Source organism: Canis lupus, chromosome X (genome assembly GCF_011100685.1).
Source record: "Canis lupus familiaris isolate Mischka breed German Shepherd chromosome X, alternate assembly UU_Cfam_GSD_1.0, whole genome shotgun sequence".
In the NCBI taxonomy this organism is placed as follows: domain Eukaryota; kingdom Metazoa; phylum Chordata; class Mammalia; order Carnivora; family Canidae; genus Canis; species Canis lupus.
Genome location: NC_049260.1, coordinates 15,297,488 through 15,315,961, shown reverse-complemented (window position 1 = coordinate 15,315,961; position 18,474 = coordinate 15,297,488). Strand labels below are relative to the sequence as shown.

The following is an 18,474-nucleotide window of genomic DNA, read 5'->3' as shown; positions in this document are numbered from 1 at the left end:
GGCATGGAAATCACTGGACATAATTCCTGAGAGAGAAGGAAAGTCACCCTGAAGGGGTTAGAAAAAGGAGCCTTTCTACCTTGTTCTATGGTTTTACTACTCCTGGCTGCTGTAAGGAGCTTTCTTCAGGCCAGCAGGGTGTTGTCTTCAGGTCCATATCTGGTTAGAGCTAGGTGACCAGAAGCCCATGCCCTAGGAGGTCTAGGTCCACCTAGGGCATGGATGGTTCTTCCCCACTCCTGGGTGACTGGGTAACCTGATTCAGCGTGTGCCTTCTTGCTCTCAGCTCCACGAGTCTCCTGACATGTCATGGGGAGATCCTAGGGGTAATGTCACATTTCCTTCCCCACTGCCTGCCTCCTGCTGACACACAGGAGCACCCTGACAAGCGTCTACTTCACTCTGCTTACAGGAACTGTGAATAACTGAACTCCCCCCAACACCAAATAAAAATACTGTAAGCAGGGCGCCTGGGTGGCTCAGATGGTTAAGTGTCTGCCTTTCGCTCATGTCATGATCTCAGGGTCCTGGGATTGAGGCCAGCATCAGGCTCCCTGCTCGGTAGGGGGTCTGCTTCTCTCTCACCCTCTGCCCCACCCTGCCATCCCTGGCTCCTGCTCTGTCTCTCTCAAATGAATAAATAAAATCTTAACACACACACACACACACACACACACACACACACTGTAAGCAAAATAAAGAAATTTCCAAATACTGACAATTTGACACACCAACAGAGGTCCCCATAAAGAGTTTATTTAGAATGTACCATGGACAGAAAGAAAGCAATCTCAGATGGAAGGTTGAAGATATAAGAGAAAATGAACAAATTAAGCAGGTTTGTGAGCAATCTAAAACATCACGAGTACAAAGGCAATAATGTTTTATAAGGTTGAAAAATAGAACCATAACATCCAATAACGGGAGCATGTACATCAGGCAGATGGTGATAAAAGTCAAAGTATGCTAAGTCCTTGTGTTTTTAAACAGGAAGGCAAAGATATTAATGTAAATATTGATGTTATTTTTGCATATCAAAACTCACAGGGTGACCACTAAAGCAATAGAAGTTGTAGGGGCGCCTTGGTGGCTCAGTTGGTCAAGCATCAGACTCTTGATTTCAGCTCAGGTCACGATCTCAGCGCTGTGGGATAGAGTTCCCTCACCCCATGCACTCAAGAGGAGTCTGCTTGTCCCTTTCCTTCCCCCTGCTTGCTTTCTTGTGCTCTTTTTCTCTCTCACAAATAAATAAATAAAATCTAGGAAAAAAAAAACAATAAAAAAGAAGTTGTATTAGAACAGGTTGACTGCTTTATAAAACAGGTCCAAAATCATAAAATAGCCAAAACACAGTAGAAATGTATTTCGTGCTCATGTAACAGTGGTAGGCAGACAGAAAAGGTCCTTGGAGTGGTTCTTCCTCCTCCGAGATCTCTTTTCTGGGCTATCTATCCTTTTCCATTGGTTTATATCACATCATCCTAATTACTATGGGTTTCAGGTAGTTCTTGATAATGGTAAGATGAGCTCCTCCTCTTTTTCTTTATTTTGCAATGTTTTGACTGTTCTTGCTTCTCTGATCATCAACAAATATTTTAGCTTGTAGAGTTCCACGAACACACCTTTTGGGGTCAGCCTTCTTTACTATATTGAATTTGCTTCTCTGTAAATGTGGTATTTCTCCTCAATGATTTGGACTTCTTTTGCTAATTTACAATGCAGAATTTTTACTTTTTCATGAAAGATCTATCTTTTGTCATGTTTATTTTATGATATGTTATACTTTTAGAAACTACAATTTTCTTTTTACATTTTCTACTGATTGCTATTGTATATAAATACAATTGCTTTTCGTAGTTTTTTTTATATACAGCAAAGCTGTCTAATTCTCTTATTAATTACAGATTTTTTGGAGTTTTCTGGGGAAACCATAGCATCATCTTCCATAGTAGCTAACCAGTAGATAATTCTAAAATGGAAAACTTAAGAAATAAAAATAATAAAACTCTATACAAGGATATATAATTATTAAAGAAACTTGTAAAAAGATTTGAAAGGGGTTGCCTTCGAGAAGCAGAAAACAGGATTGGGAGGAGGGACAGGTGACTGCAGGCAGGGTTTCAGTTTAAGACTAATCATGCTACTGTATTTTTCAAAACAACATACTTACATAAAAATTTAAATTAAAAAATAAATGCTGGGATCCCTGGGTGGCGCAGCGGTTTAGCGCCTGCCTTTGGCCCAGGGCGCAATCCTAGAGACCTGGGATCGAATCCCACATCTGGCTCCTGGTGCATGGAGCCTGCTTCTCACCTCTGCCTGTCTCTGCCTCTCTCTCTCTCTCTCTGTCTCTGTGTGACTATCATAAATAAATAAAAATTAAAAAAAATAAATGCTATGTTAGCTACCTTGATAGGATTTTGCATCACCCAAGTGTATGCATTTGTCAAAACTCAATGAATGCACACTTTAAAATTTGTATATTTCATCGTATATACATTTTACATCAAAAGAAAAAAAAGGAAAAAAAAACAAAAGAAAAAAAAGGTAAACTAATACTGAATTCGAATTAACTGCATGCATACCAATGTCTGTAATTTACTTTGAAATTCTTCCAAAAATAAGTTGGGTCAGTGAATGGATTGAAGGATGGATAAATATGTGATAAAACAAGTAGTGTAAAATGTTGATGGTAGACTCTAGGAGGCAGGTATATAAGGGTTCACTGTAAAAATTTTTCAGTTTTGCTATGTATTTGGAAAGTTTCATAATAAAATATTGGAACAAATTTTTAAAACTCCAGTACTAAAAATAAATTCAAGAAAGAATCTTCTGTTTGGTGTACCAGCTTGGTAAACTTTAATCTGGAAGTGCTACTAGCTTTCCAGAAGCATTCTATAGCCATTTGACCCACAGACGACTGACCAAATCAAAAAGGGCAGTGACGTGAGAAGAGTGAGGGCAGGCCGATATTTCTTGTTGGCATTCTTACCAGTTTCCTTACAGGGTATGTGCGTGGTTCAGTGTTGAATATTTCATGTCTCTTAACAAGCTTTGTCCTCTGGTTATGAATATCCCTCTTGTCATATGTTCATCTATCTCTTAGCTCCAACTGAATTGTAAATTCATCCAAGCTATAGTTTGTAAACTCCAGGGTCACATAGCCAGTGGTTCATCAATATCAATTTTGCTCTAATACACCAGAGAGGAAATGTAGCTCTCTGGAATAATAGATGTAGGAAAAGTGTAAGCTAGTTGTCTGGGGAATAGAATCATACAATTTTCATTACAGTGGCTCTTAGGGCTTGGATCCAGTCTGGTCATTTTGTAGATGAAGAAACTGAGGGCTAGAGAAATTAAGCAACATATCCAGAGCTATTTAGCTAGTTAGTGTGGTTATCTTTGGATATTTTCTGCTTAAGGCCCATTTTAAGCTATGAAATAAGAAGCTTATAAGATGTGAACTCACATATATTTGAATTAACACCCACCCTTTGCCCAAAGAAGCACTTGATTTGAAAGGAACTATGGGATTTAAGGGACTATGAGATCCTATCCCACCTGTTTGTGGGGTGCAGCAGAAGTAGGAGAACATAAGTGATGGAACGCTCTCCCATACTCAATTTACAACCTCAATTAACAGTATCTGTGGTAAAAGTACTGATCCATGCTACATTGCAGACTAACCTCGAGCACGTTACATGAAGAAGCCAGACACAGAAAGGTCACTTATGGCATGATTTTATTTTTTAAAAAAAGATTTTATTTGTTTATTCATGAAAGACACACAGAGAGAGGCAGAGACATAGGCAGAGGGAGAAGCAAGCTCCCTGCAGGGAGCCCAATGTAGGACTTGATCCCAGGAAACCCCTGGGCTCACGACCTGAGCCAAAGGCAGACAGACGCTCAACCACTGAGCCACCCAGGCGTCCCTGGCATGATTCTATTCATATGAAATATCCCCACTAGGCAAATTCATAGAGACAGAAAACAGACTAGAGATTGCCAGGGTCTGGGGAGAAGGTGAACGGGAGTGACTGCTTACTGGAGACAGGGTTTTCTTTTGAGGGAATGAAAATGTTTGGGAACTAAATAGAGAGAGGTGATTATACAACATTATGAATGTACTAAATGCTACTGAATTGTTGGCTTTACAATGGTTAATCTTCCGTTATTTCAGTTTCACCTTAGTAAGGAAATATGGCTCTCGCGAGAGGAAAAAAAGCAAATGTGACAAGATATTAGCCATTGACAGATCTAGGTATAGGCTGTTCATTGTACTATTCTAGCAACTGTTCTGTTAAGTTTAAAATTTTTCAAAATACAAAGCTGGTAACAAAAAAATATCTCTGGGAAACTAAGAAATAATTTAGTGAGATTGCCAAATTGAGGTCAACAGCTGCAATCTAAAATTCATACAGTTGGATATTTATCATTTGATCACTGACATGTCAAAATAGAAACAAACTATTTACATCCTTGGCCAAGAAAGTTTCTAGCAGTGAAAATTACCTTTAAAAAAAGTATGTATTTATTTGACAGAGAGAGAAAGAGAGCACAAGAGGGAAGGGCAGAAATAGAGGGAGAGAGAAACTCAAGCAGACTCTGTGCAGAACATGGAGCCCAACTTGGGGCTCGATCTCATGACCCTGAGATCACGTCCTGAGCTAAAAACAGGAGTCAGACGCTTAACTGACTGACCCACCCAGGCGTCCTGAAAATTACTTTTTAGGAGAGTCACAAGCCAACCATTGTTTAATGTGGGAGCCTATTAAGGTGCAAATTTCTGAACATCAGTGCCTAAAAAAACTTTATTGGGTCCTTCAGAACAGGTTATACTAACGTGGTTTAACTGAAAGATCTGAGCTTTTGAAATGAGGTGTGTATATTCTGGCTTTGTCACCCTCAGACACCCTCAGGTGTGTGTCTGGCTCACACACCTTCTGATAGCTAAAAGCAAAAGGGTACAAGCTGACTGGGAATGTCATAGGAGAAACATTAGGGGCAGAGGTGGCCATCCTGACCCTTGCCGAGTGTTCTGAGATTCAAGCAGTAATGTAGAAAAGATAATCCTGTAATCTCCCAACGTCACCCCATCCTGTAACTTCATGATGACGGGAGAGGATGGCTCATCTGCCTCCATTGCACCGCGGGTCAGATGGAGTTTGTGCCTCCTTGGCTCCTTACAGGCCCATGACCTAACTCTAAATCCCTCATCCAACCATCTCTGAGACCTGAGACAATAAATCGACCCATCCACATAGGTGAGAACCTACTTGTTTCTCTAAAATACATGAAAAAAAATGCACAAAGATGGATAAAGTTGCACAGAAATTCGAATATACTTAGCACTACTGAAACATACACTTAAAAATAGTTAAGAGGGCAACCTTAATGTTACGTATTTCTTACCAGAATACTAAGAGACTCATAAGATCCAAGTTTTATTTTTTATGCAGCAGACCGTAGAATTACTTCCCTTTTGTCTAAAATGGAAGTACACTGCCAATCTTTAAATCCCAATGCAGACTCCAGAAGAAACACAATCTGTGCCTACCGAGGGAAAATAAATCCGCTAGAAAAACACTCAGGCTTCTGCACATTCTTTGTTGAGCAAGAAAAATGGACACAAGAATGGATTAATGGCAGGACATTAAAAATAGAAAAGAACTATTGATTTGAAGGTGTTACCTCAAGAGATAAGTACCAATAAATATTGGAGAGCAGTGGTCTCCATACTTCAGATGATGATGGCAACTAATCTATTCTCCTCAGGGTTTTCTCATGCTTTTGAGATGCAATTATTGTTTAGACACAGCTTTGGAACTAAACAAATCATTAAAGGGAAGGAAGAGGTTCAGTTTGTAAGTATAACTTTTATAGGGTGACAGATACGAGAATGCTCTCCTTAAATAACTGACTTCTTTTTTAATTTTTCTGCAACATTTTGAATTTTCCCAGAATTTTTATCAAGCACACAAGAACAAATTCATGTCCAATCAACAAGGCCTAATAAGATCTTTAATATTTGTCTATTATAAGATCATTGTTGAGATTATAGAGCTGTGCTGACCCACTCAATAGTCACTATAAGCACGGGGCTCTTGAGTATTTGAAATGAGACTAGTCTGAATTGAGATGTGCCATAAGTGTGATATAATCACTGGATTGCAAAGACTTAATACAATAAAAAGAACTTACAATATTCCACTAATAATTTTTATATTGATTACATGTCAAAATGATATTTTGGATACATTGGGTTAAATAAAATACATTATTGAATTAAGTTTACCTGTTTCATTTCACTTTTCTAACATGGCTACTAAAAAACTTAAAATTACATTATGTGTTTAGCATTGTATTTCTAGTGGACACCATTGTAAAGACCATTTGAATTTTCCATCTCATTCTCTCACCCTTTAAATATGTCAGTGTGTCATATGTAAGCCTATACATGGGTAAAAATATATTCTGATTGTCGAAGTAATGTATGTTGTCTTTTAAAAAGTGGAATAGGGGAGCCTGGGTGGCTCAGTTGGTTAACTATCCAACTCTTGATTTTGGCTCAGGTCACCATCTCGAAGCCCACCATTGGGCTCCATGCTCAGCACAGAGTCTGCTTATCCATCTCCCTCTGCTCCTCCCCTGCTCTCTCTCTCTCTGGGTCTCTAACAAATAAATTAATTGAACCTTTATTTTTTTATTATTTTGTATTTTTTAAAAGATTTTATTTATTTATTCATGAGAGACCCAGAGAGAGAGAGGCAGAGATACAGATAGAAGCAGGCTCCATGCAGGGAGCCTGACACGGGACTCCAGGATCATGCCCTGGGCCGAAGGCAGGCGCTAAGCCACTGAGCCACCCAGGCGTCCCTAATTAAATCTTAAAAAAAAAAAAAAAAATAGGAGCACCTAGGTGGTTCAGCGGTTGAGGTCTGCCTTCAGCTCAGGTCGTGATCCCTGGTTCCCAGAATCGAGTCCTGTATTAAACTCCCTATAAGGATCCTGCTTCTCCCTTTGTCTATGTCTCTGCCTCTCTCTGTGTGTCTCTCATGAATAAATAAATAAAATCTTTTAAAAATTACAATCTTTTAAAATACATAGATACATAAAAAGTGGACTATGTAAAAACCACTAAGAGAGGAATACCAAACATTCTTCCCTCTATAATTAAAATATCTGTTTAAGCATGACTTTTATGAACATAACCACAGTTTATATTAAACATTCCACTGGTAAAAGAGTTTACACTAAATAGTATTGGCACTGGAGTTGATTCAGTGCCACTAGAAATTGCTTTTGTTCCTCAGAAATTGTTTCCCAAAGGATTTCTTCTCCATTTGGATTAATTGGGGTGGAGTAAGAAATGCAAAAATATATTTTATTGTACTTGGCCCTATGCATCCTGGAGATGGCTTGGAAATTGTATCAGTTACCTGATGAAAAGTGATCTCTGGCTAAAAAATTGCCAAGGATCAGAGAAAAATTACACTGATTGTCAGCATATTCACAGGACTTAGTTGAAGAAGCCAGGATCTATTTAAATACCATTGGAAAATAAATAAATAAATAAATAAATACATACATACATACATACATACATACCCTTGGACTTGGTAAAACAAACAAACAAGAAAAACAAAACAAAACAAAAAAAACAAAAATCACAACACACACAAATCATTGGACTTGGTAAAATGATGGCTGAGATTTTTTTTAATGCACTAATTATGATTCTTAAAAATTCATTATTGTCTAGCTAGCAAGCAATTGGCTGGAATGGAACATTTCCCCCTCAGTTTCAGCTGTCAGTACAGTGTTGTCAGATATGAAAGTGAGCCAGAGGCAAAACCCCACAGACAGGAGCTTTAGGGGACGCTTCCAGGTTCTGCTCCTGCAGCTCTGGGACCCTCAGCCAGAGCAAGGTTATCAAAAGAGGTCAGGGTGTGGAGAGGAAGGGCCTTTGTGAAGAAGACAACTGTTACTTGTGCTTTGGGGATGGAAGAATCACACCCTCCTTCACTTTTAACCTGGTCCTTGAGAGACTTCTGGAGGGCCTCTTGGGAGCTTTGGAAAGTGTTTCCTGCAGAGATGTGGAGAAAGGGGGCCCACGTCGCATCTAAGGGAGCAAAGGTGAGGGCTAGAGCCCGGGGCATCTGGAGCACCCGAGAACGGCTGGCCTACTGCGCCAGCGACCGACTATGGAGGGGCTGCTGCGATAGAAGAGCTTGAAATCCATGCTGGTCAAGTCAAAGAATCTAGGAGTGTCTCTCTGGGATCCGATGAGGCCCTTGTGGCTCATCTTGAGTCCTGTCCACTGGGACGCCCTAGAGGGAAGAGAGCAGTTTGTCAGCTAGCTCTTCAGTAGAAAGGATTAAAGAAATCCCTTCAGGGCTGCCTGGGTGGCTCAGTGGTTGAGCTTCTGCCTTTGGCTCGAGTTGTGATCCTGGGGTCTTAGGATCGAGTCCGACATCGGGCTCCCTGCATGGAGACTGCTTCTCCCTCTCCCTATGTCTCTGCCTCTCTCTCTGTATCTCTCATGAATAAATAAAATATTAAAGAAAAAAAAGAAAGAAATCCCTTCAACTGTGGCAGAGGCTGACTGCTGCCTTTTAGCCAAATGATTTATAAAATCTTTGTCCAAAATCATTTATGTATATGACATCACCAATCTATTGAGCAAGACTGACTCTTGCGGTAATCTGCTTATCACACATTTTCCCAGTCCCCAAAGTTCAAAAGCTCCTCTCTCTCTCCTCAGGCCGCAGACCCAGTCTGTCTGTAGCCTCTTGTATGTTTCTATGTCTGATCTTTCCTGCACCTTTCTGGCACCTCTTTATAGGCTTCCCACAGCTGGTTCGTCAGAGTGGCCTGCAGCTCCGGCACTGGAATAATTTCAGGATAATCCTTACGTGTCACCTGGCTCCCACCCACTGCTCCACCCCGCCCCCCCATGCCACCTGACACGTCCCACATATCACTGCCAGACTTGTCCTAACTGCACACCTCCAGTCATGTGGCATTCCTACCTTAAAACCTTGAATGCAGGGCAACCGGGTGGCTCAGTCGGTTCAGCATCTGACTCCTAATTTCAGCTCAGGTTGTGATCTCAAGGTCATGAGGTGAAGCTCCTCACCCGGCTCCACATTGGACACGGAACCAGCTTAAAATTCTTTCTTTCCTTTTCCCCTATTCCTCCTCCCCTCTCAAAACAAACAAACAAACAAACAAACAAAACCCCCAAACCTTAAATGCAATGGTTTGTAGCCCCAGGACAACATGTTACCCAGGGAACAGGGCAAAGGAAGGATTAGACCATGGGGGATTTTAAAACTATACATACACTTTTCCTAAGTCATTCTTCCATACCTGTCCTCCTCTCCATGTCTCCCTCCACCCCTAAAGAATTATTACCGATAGAAATATGTTGTCTATGTGACTGGTGGTGAGGCGGTGTTAGTTAAAGGTAGCAATGGTTTTGTAATAAGTAAGCCTTGAATACTCACTGGATTTCTCTCTCACACTGATCACAATCTACAAGGAGTGCTCTGCTTGAGCCGCCTCCTATGGACTCTTCAGGGACCCCGACTCCTGATACATTGTGGCTCTGCCCTCCTCTTTTGTGAGGTGGACATAGTGATACTATTTTTTTTTAAAGATTTTATTTATTTATTTCTTCATGAGGGACACACAGAGAGAGGCAGAGAGATAGGCAGAGGGAGAAGCAGGCTCCCTCCGGGGAGCCTGATGCAGGACTCGCTCCAATCCCTGGACCAGAATCATGCCCTGAGCCGAAGGCAGATGCTCAACTGCTGAGCCACCCAGGTGACTCTATAGTGATACTGTCTTTGTAAAGGGTTGTTGTCATGGTTGATATGTGAATGTATGCTGGTACAAAAGAGCTCCTCCATATTTCCTTCCCCCTTCCCTTTGTTAGGAGTTCCCTGGTAGGTCAAGTTAACTCTACTAACAACCTGTCTACTCCTCTTCCTGGGCCAGTTTTGAGCATTTTGAAATGTGAAGTTAACCTTTAGAATCTTTTCACCTTGCCATTCATTTTTTTCCTCTTGCTTCTAGCCTGTCCTATATCCCTCTTCCAGGGTATGGAGGCTCTTGTTCTCAGTCATCAGAGTAAGAAAAGCTCTGATATCTTTTTTTTTTTTTTTAAGCTCTGATATCTTTAGTAACCTCCATCCCCCACCCCCCCAATATTTCCTCTTCATCTGCACTCCCAATCTAATCTCCAAGGGACGATATATTTTTTTAAAAACTGGGATATTCTTCTCTAAGTGGTATCTGTACCACAATAGTTTATTTCTATAGGTAGAAGCTCTTCAAGACTCAATAGAAGAAAAAGCCCTTACTGGAGGGACTTCAGGCATGGAAATAGAGGAAGGGGGAAACATTTGGGAAGGTGAATACCTGCCAGGTGGGTAGATGACAGCTCTGCCTCTCATTCTATTCTTCTTCTTTCCTTCCTTTTACCTTATGCAGAGAATTTAGTGTATGTAGACCCTTTCACAAGACAAAACCACTGTCTTAATTTTGGACCTAAAATATTTCAGAATAAATGCAAATTTTTTTATAAAAAGAAGAATTTTAGAGAGCATTTCTTCTAGGTATGCTTAGGTGGGTATCATTCATTCATTCATTCATTCATGTGTCCAGTGCTAACCTTGTTGGGGAAATTTTCACTTGATCTTAGCCAAAAGGCCGAGAATCGGTTGTTAGGGAAGTTTTAAAAGATAGCCACAGGGGTGCCTGGGTGGCTCAGTCAGTCGAGCTTCTGACTCTTGGTTTCAGCTCAGCTCAGGTCATGATCTCAGGATTGTGGGATCAAGCCCTGTGTCTGGCTCCATACTCAGCACGGAGTCTGCTTGTCTCTCTCCCTCTGCTCCTCCTCCTCCCCCACCCCCTCACTCTCTCTCATAAACAAACAAACAAACAAACAAACAAATAAATAAGTAAGTAAATAAATAACTAAAAGCTTTTTAAAAAAAAGATAGCCACAAATTCTTTGACTATCCTTCCATAAATTGGTGGGGTCTAATTCTCCCCTTCCGCCATCTTGAATCTGGGCTGACCTTACTTGGAAGCAAGAGAACGAGTCAGAAATGATGTAAGATTTCCAAGTCCTTGTCAGAAGAAGCCTTGAAGCCTCTCCTAAGTTCTCTCTGAATACCTGCTCACCAGATAGCTTCCTCTTGGGACCCAGCCACCATGCTGTGAGAAGCCCAGACCACATGGCAAGGCCAGATGTAGGTACTCCAGTAGATCTGCAGTTGCACTCCCAGCTGACAGTCATGATCGACTGCCAGACTTGTGAACAAGCCATGGTGGATGTCCAGCCCAGCTGAGGTTCTGATAACTGTGAGCACACAGACATCTGAACATAATCGTGTGAGAGATCTCATTGAGCCTTCCCTGAATTCCTCATAAAATGGTGAGCAAAATGAAATGGTTGTGTTAACACCCTAAATTTGGGAGTAATTTGTTACACAGCAATTGATAGCTGGAATATTTGTCATGTTCATTTTTCTTTTATAATCCTGTCTTTTAAAAAGACTCAAATTTTGTTTCCAGCAAAGACTACAGGGCTCCTGGCCCCATAACATGTTAATACCCTTTCAAAATTTTCTTCCTTGGAGAAAGAAAAGAAGCAGGTTCCAGGTGATCTTCCAAAAACACATTCCTTGATTTCAAAATTTTACCTTCCTTCTGATGTCTCAAAGCAGTGACCATGAGTTAAGTTAATATCCTCATATTCTCTCAGAAGTCATACTTTGGGAATAGGAAAGGAACACCCAAATACAACCCAATAAAATAATGTTCCAATGTCCTAGTAAAACATGTTGCGAGAGAAGCCAATTAGTTTTTCATTGAGCAACCCACCTAGTGTTACCTTTTTGGGCACATTTTGCACATATTCCACCTGTGATGAAGCAGAGTGTATCTTGCCAGCATAGACATTTCTCTTAAGAATAAGAATTTTCTAGATTGATCAGGCCTAGAACTTGTATATAATCATCAGGGAACAAAGAAAACACAGTGTCTTTTAAAGTTCCAATGTTTACAATTGACTACTGAAGTTCCTCCCAAAAATGTTCTTTGTTGTATATTTTTCAAAGTAAGTCTGACCCAAAGCAAAGAATATTGACAAAATAGAGTTCAATGAAAGAAAAGAAGAGAACATACCGCTTTGCAACAGAAATTTTCATGCAAGGGGCACCTGGGTGGCTCGGTGGTTGACCATCTGCCTTTGGCTCAGGTCATGATCCCGGGGTCTGGGGATGGAGTTCCACATCAGGCTCCCTCTGCCTATGTCTCTGCCTCTTTCATGAATAAATGAATAAGTGAATGAATGAATGAATGAATAATAAATAAATAAATAAATAAATAAATAAATAAATAAATAAATTTTCAAAAAAGAAATTTTCATGCAAGAGAATAAAATTGAAATAATATGGCCATTTAGAAGCGAGAGGAGCAAGATGGCGGAAGAGTAGGGTCTCCAAATCACCTGTCTCCACCAAACTACCTAGAAAACCTTCAAATTATCCTGAAAATCTATGAATTCGGCCTGAGATTTAAAGAGAGAACAGCTGGAATGCTACAGTGAGAAGAGTTCGCCCATCTATCAAGGTAGGAAGACGGGGAAAAAGACATAAAGGAACAAAGGCCTCCAAGGGGGAGGGGCCCCGCAGGAGCCGGGCTGAGGCCGGGGCAAGTGTCCCCAGGACAGGAGAGCCCCGTCCCGGAGACGCAGGAGCTGCACCGACCTTCCCGGGAGGAAAGGGGCTCGCGGGGAGTTGGAGCAGGACCCAGGAGGGCGGGGATGCCCTCGGGCTCCCGGGGACAGTAACAGCAACTGCGCCCCAGGAGAGGGCGCCGAGCTCCCTAAGGGCTGCAGCGCGCACGGCGGGACCCGGCGGGACCCGGAGCAGCTGAAGGGGCTCGGGCGGCGGCTCCGCGGAGGGGGCTGCGCGGCCCCGGGAGCAGCTCGGAGGGGCTCGGGCAGAGGAAGAGGCTCCGTGCGGAGGGGGCTGCGCGGTTCCAGGAGCAGCTCGGAGGGGCTCGGGCGGCGGCTCCACGGAGGGGGCTGCGCGGCCCGGGAGCGCGAATCCGCCAGCGCAGGCTCCGGAGCACAGGGCGCCGGGACACAGCCCAGGATCCGGCCTCCCCCGGGACAGGCAGAGGCCGGGAGGGCCCAGGACAGCGAGGACGCTCCTGCCCCGAGCTGAGCAGATCAGCGGCCCCGCCCCGGAGCCTCCAGGCCCTGCAGACGGAGTTCCTGCCGGAGCTGAATCCAGGTTTCCAGAGCTGCCCCGCCACTGGGGCTGTTCCTCCTGCGGCCTCACGGGGTAAACAACCCCCACCGAGCCCTGCACCAGGCAGGGGCACAGCAGCTCCCCCAACTGCTAACACCTGAAAATCAGCACAACAGGCCCCTCCCCCAGAACACCAGCTAGACGGACAACTTCCAGGAGAAGCCAAGGGACTTAAAGAACACAGAATCAGAAGATACTCCCCGGTGGTTCTTTTTTTGTTTGTTTGTTTTTGTTTTTGTTTTTGTTTTGTTTTGCTTTTTGATTTGTTTCCTTCCCCCACCCCCTTTTTTTCTCCTTTCTTTTTCTTTCTCTTTTTCTTCTTTTTTTTTTTCTTTTTTTTTTTTTCTTTTTCTTCCCCTTTTTTTTTCTCTTTCTCTTTTCTTTCCTTCTTTCTCTCCTCTCTTTTTCTCTTTTTCCCAATACAACTTGCTTTTGGCCACTCTGCACTGAGCAAAATGACTAGAAGGAAAACCTCACCTCAAAAGAAAGAATCAGAAACAGTCCTCTCTCCCACAGAGTTACAAAATCTGGATTACAATTCAATGTCAGAAAGCCAATTCAGAAGCACTATTATACACCTACTGGTGGCTCTAGAAAAAAGTATAAAGGACTCAAGAGACTTCATGACTGCAGAATTTAGAGCTAATCAGGCAGAAATTAAAAATCAATTGAATGAGATGCAATCCAAACTAGAAGTCCTAACGACGAGGGTGAACGAGGTGGAAGAACGAGTGAGTGACCTAGAAGACAAGTTGATAGCAAAGAGGGAAACTGAGGAAAAAAGAGACAAACAATTAAAAGACCATGAAGATAGATTAAGGGAAATAAACGACAGCCTGAGGAAGAAAAACCTACGTTTAATTGGGGTTCCCGAGGGCGCCGAAAGGGACAGAGGGCCAGAATATGTATTTGAACAAATTCTAGCTGAAAACTTTCCTAATCTGGGAAGGGAAACAGGCATTCAGATCCAGGAAATAGAGAGATCCCCCCCTAAAATCAATAAAAACCGTTCAACACCTCGACATTTAATTGTGAAGCTTGCAAATTCCAAAGATAAGGAGAAGATCCTTAAAGCAGCAAGAGACAAGAAATCCCTGACTTTTATGGGGAGGAGTATTAGGGTAACAGCAGACCTCTCCACAGAGACCTGGCAGGCCAGAAAGGGCTGGCAGGATATATTCAGGGTCCTAAATGAGAAGAACATGCAACCAAGAATACTTTATCCAGCAAGGCTCTCATTCAAAATGGAAGGAGAGATAAAGAGCTTCCAAGACAGGCAGCAACTAAAAGAATATGTGACCTCCAAACCAGCTCTGCAAGAAATTTTAAGGGGGCCTCTTAAAATTCCCCTTTAAGAAGAAGTTCAGTGGAACAGTCCACAAAAACAAAGACTGAATAGATATCATGATGACACTAAACTCATATCTCTCAATAGTAACTCTGAATGTGAACGGGCTTAATGACCCCATCAAAAGGCGCAGGGTTTCAGACTGGATAAAAAAGCAGGACCCATCTATTTGCTGTCTACAAGAGACTCATTTTAGACAGAAGGACAACTACAGCCTGAAAATAAAAGGTTGGAGAACCATTTACCATTCGAATGGTCCTCAAAAGAAAGCAGGGGTAGCCATCCTTATATCAGATAAACTAAAATTTACCCCAAAGACTGTAGTGAGAGATGAAGAGGGACACTATATCATACTTAAAGGATCTATTCAACAAGAGGACTTAACAATCCTCAATATATATGCTCCGAATGTGGGAGCTGCCAAATATATAAATCAATTATTAACCAAAGTGAAGAAATACTTAGATAATAATACACTTATACTTGGTGACTTCAATCTAGCTCTTTCTATACTCGATAGGTCTTCTAAGCACAACATCTCCAAAGAAACGAGAGCTTTAAATGATACACTGGACCAGATGGATTTCACAGATATCTACAGAACTTTACATCCAAACTCAACTGAATACACATTCTTCTCAAGCGCACATGGAACTTTCTCCAGAATAGACCACATATTGGGTCACAAATCGGGTCTGAACCGATACCAAAAGATTGGGATTGTCCCCTGCATATTCTCGGACCATAATGCCTTGAAATTAGAACTAAATCACAACAAGAAGTTTGGAAGGACCTCAAACACATGGAGGTTAAGGACCATCCTGCTAAAAGATAAAAGGGTCAACCAGGAAATTAAGGAAGAATTAAAAAGATTCATGGAAACTAATGAGAATGAAGATACAACCGTTCAAAATCTTTGGGATGCAGCAAAAGCAGTCCTAAGGGGGAAATACATCGCAATACAAGCATCCATTCAAAAACTGGAAAGAACTCAAATACAAAAGCTAACCTTACACATAAAAGAGCTAGAGAAAAAACAGCAAATAGATCCTACACCCAAGAGAAGAAGGGAGTTAATAAAGATTCGAGCAGAACTCAACGAAATCGAGACCAGAAGAACTGTGGAACAGATCAACAGAACCAGGAGTTGGTTCTTTGAAAGAATTAATAAGATAGATAAACCATTAGCCAGCCTTATTAAAAAGAAGAGAGAGAAGACTCAAATTAATAAAATCATGAATGGGAAAGGAGAGATCACTACCAACACCAAGGAAATACAAACGATTTTAAAAACATATTATGAACAGCTATACGCCAATAAATTAGGCAATCTAGAAGAAATGGACGCATTCCTGGAAAGCCACAAACTACCAAAACTGGAACAGGAAGAAATAGAAAACCTGAACAGGCCAATAACCAGGGAGGAAATTGAAGCAGTCATCAAAAACCTCCCAAGACACAAGAGTCCAGGGCCAGATGGCTTCCCAGGAGAATTTTATCAAACGTTTAAAGAAGAAATCATACCTATTCTCCTAAAGCTGTTTGGAAAGATAGAAAGAGATGGAGTACTTCCAAATTCGTTCTATGAAGCCAGCATCACCTTAATTCCAAAGCCAGACAAAGACCCCGCCAAAAAGGAGAATTACAGACCAATATCCCTGATGAACATGGATGCAAAAATTCTCAACAAGATACTGGCCAATAGGATCCAACAGTACATTAAGAAAATTATTCACCATGACCAAGTAGGATTTATCCCTGGGACACAAGGCTGGTTCAACACCCGTAAAACAATCAATGTGATTCATCATATCAGCAAGAGAAAAACCAAGAACCATATGATCCTCTCATTGGATGCAGAGAAAGCATTTGACAAAATACAGCATCCATTCCTGATCAAAACTCTTCAGAGTGTAGGGATAGAGGGAACATTCCTCGACATCTTAAAAGCCATCTATGAAAAGCCCACAGCAAATATCATTCTCAATGGGGAAGCACTGGGAGCCTTTCCCCTAAGATCAGGAACAAGACAGGGATGTCCACTCTCACCACTGCTATTCAACATAGTACTGGAAGTCCTAGCCTCAGCAATCAGACAACAAAAAGACATTAAAGGCATTCAAATTGGCAAAGAAGAAGTCAAACTCTCCCTCTTCGCCGATGACATGATACTCTACATAGAAAACCCAAAAGTCTCCACCCCAAGATTGCTAGAACTCATACAGCAATTCGGTAGCGTGGCAGGATACAAAATCAATGCCCAGAAGTCAGTGGCATTTCTATACACTAACAATGAGACTGAAGAAAGAGAAATTAAGGAGTCAATCCCATTTACAATTGCACCCAAAAGCATAAGATACCTAGGAATAAACCTAACCAAAGATGTAAAGGATCTATACCCTCAAAACTATAGAACACTTCTGAAAGAAATTGAGGAAGACACAAAGAGATGGAAAAATATTCCATGCTCATGGATTGGCAGAATTAATATTGTGAAAATGTCAATGTTACCCAGGGCAATATACACGTTTAATGCAATCCCTATCAAAATACCATGGACTTTCTTCAGAGAGTTAGAACAAATTATTTTAAGATTTGTGTGGAATCAGAAAAGACCCCGAATAGCCAGGGGAATTTTAAGAAAGAAAACCATATCTGGGGGCATCACAATGCCAGATTTCAGGTTGTACTACAAAGCTGTGGTCATCAAGTCAGTGTGGTACTGGCACAAAAACAGACACATAGATCAGTGGAACAGAATAGAGAATCCAGAAGTGGACCCTGAACTTTATGGGCAACTAATATTCGATAAAGGAGGAAAGACTATCCATTGGAAGAAAGACAGTCTCTTCAATAAATGGTGCTGGGAAAATTGGACATCCACATGCAGAAGAATGAAACTAGACCACTCTCTTTCACCATACACAAAGATAAACTCAAAATGGATGAAAGATCTAAATGTGAGACAAGATTCCATCAAAATCCTAGAGAAGAACACAGGCAACACCCTTTTTGAACTTGGCCATAGTAACTTCTTGCAAGATACATCCACGAAGGCAAAAGAAACAAAAGCAAAAATGAACTATTGGGACTTCATCAAGATAAGAAGCTTTTGCACAGCAAAGGATACAGTCAACAAAACTCAAAGACAACCTACAGAATGGGAGAAGATATTTGCAAATGACATATCAGATAAAGGGCTCGTTTCCAAGATCTATAAAGAACTTATTAAACTCAACACCAAAGAAACAAACAATCCAATCATGAAATGGGCAAAAGACATGAACAGAAATCTCACAGAGGAAGACATAGACATGGCCAACATGCATATGAGAAAATGCTCTGCATCACTTGCCATCAGGGAAATACAAATGAAAACTACATTGAGATACCACCTCACACCAGTGAGAATGGGGAAAATTAACAAGGCAGGAAACAACAAATGTTGGAGAGGATGCGGAGAAAAGGGAACCCTCATACACTGTTGGTGGGAATGTGAACTGGTGCAGCCACTCTGGAAAACTGTGTGGAGGTTCCTCAAACAGTTAAAAATATACCTGCCCTACGACCCAGCAATTGCACTGTTGGGGATTTACCCCAAAGATACAGATGCAATGAAACGCCGGGACACCTGCACCCCGATGTTTCTAGCAGCAATGGCCACGATAGCCAAACTGTGGAAGGAGCCTCGGTGTCCAACGAAAGATGAATGGATAAAGAAGATGTGGTTTATGTATACAATGGAATATTACTCAGCTATTAGAAATGACAAATACCTACCATTTGCTTCAACGT

The 18,474-nt window shown here is 41.6% G+C and overlaps 1 long non-coding RNA gene across 3 annotated transcripts in view; it reads right to left on the bottom strand.

Moving 5' to 3' along the window:
- Positions 1-748: 748 nt before the first annotated feature.
- Positions 749-18,474, bottom strand: part of LOC119868379 — a 37,087-nt gene continuing 19,361 nt past the window's right edge. For 2 of the 3 annotated variants that reach the window (XR_005386178.1, XR_005386176.1), the window contains exon 6: positions 749-1,259. This is a non-coding gene — a long non-coding RNA (uncharacterized LOC119868379). Of the gene's footprint in view, positions 1,260-7,489; positions 8,331-18,474 lie in introns of those variants that run through there. The other variant, XR_005386177.1, reaches the window with a different exon arrangement.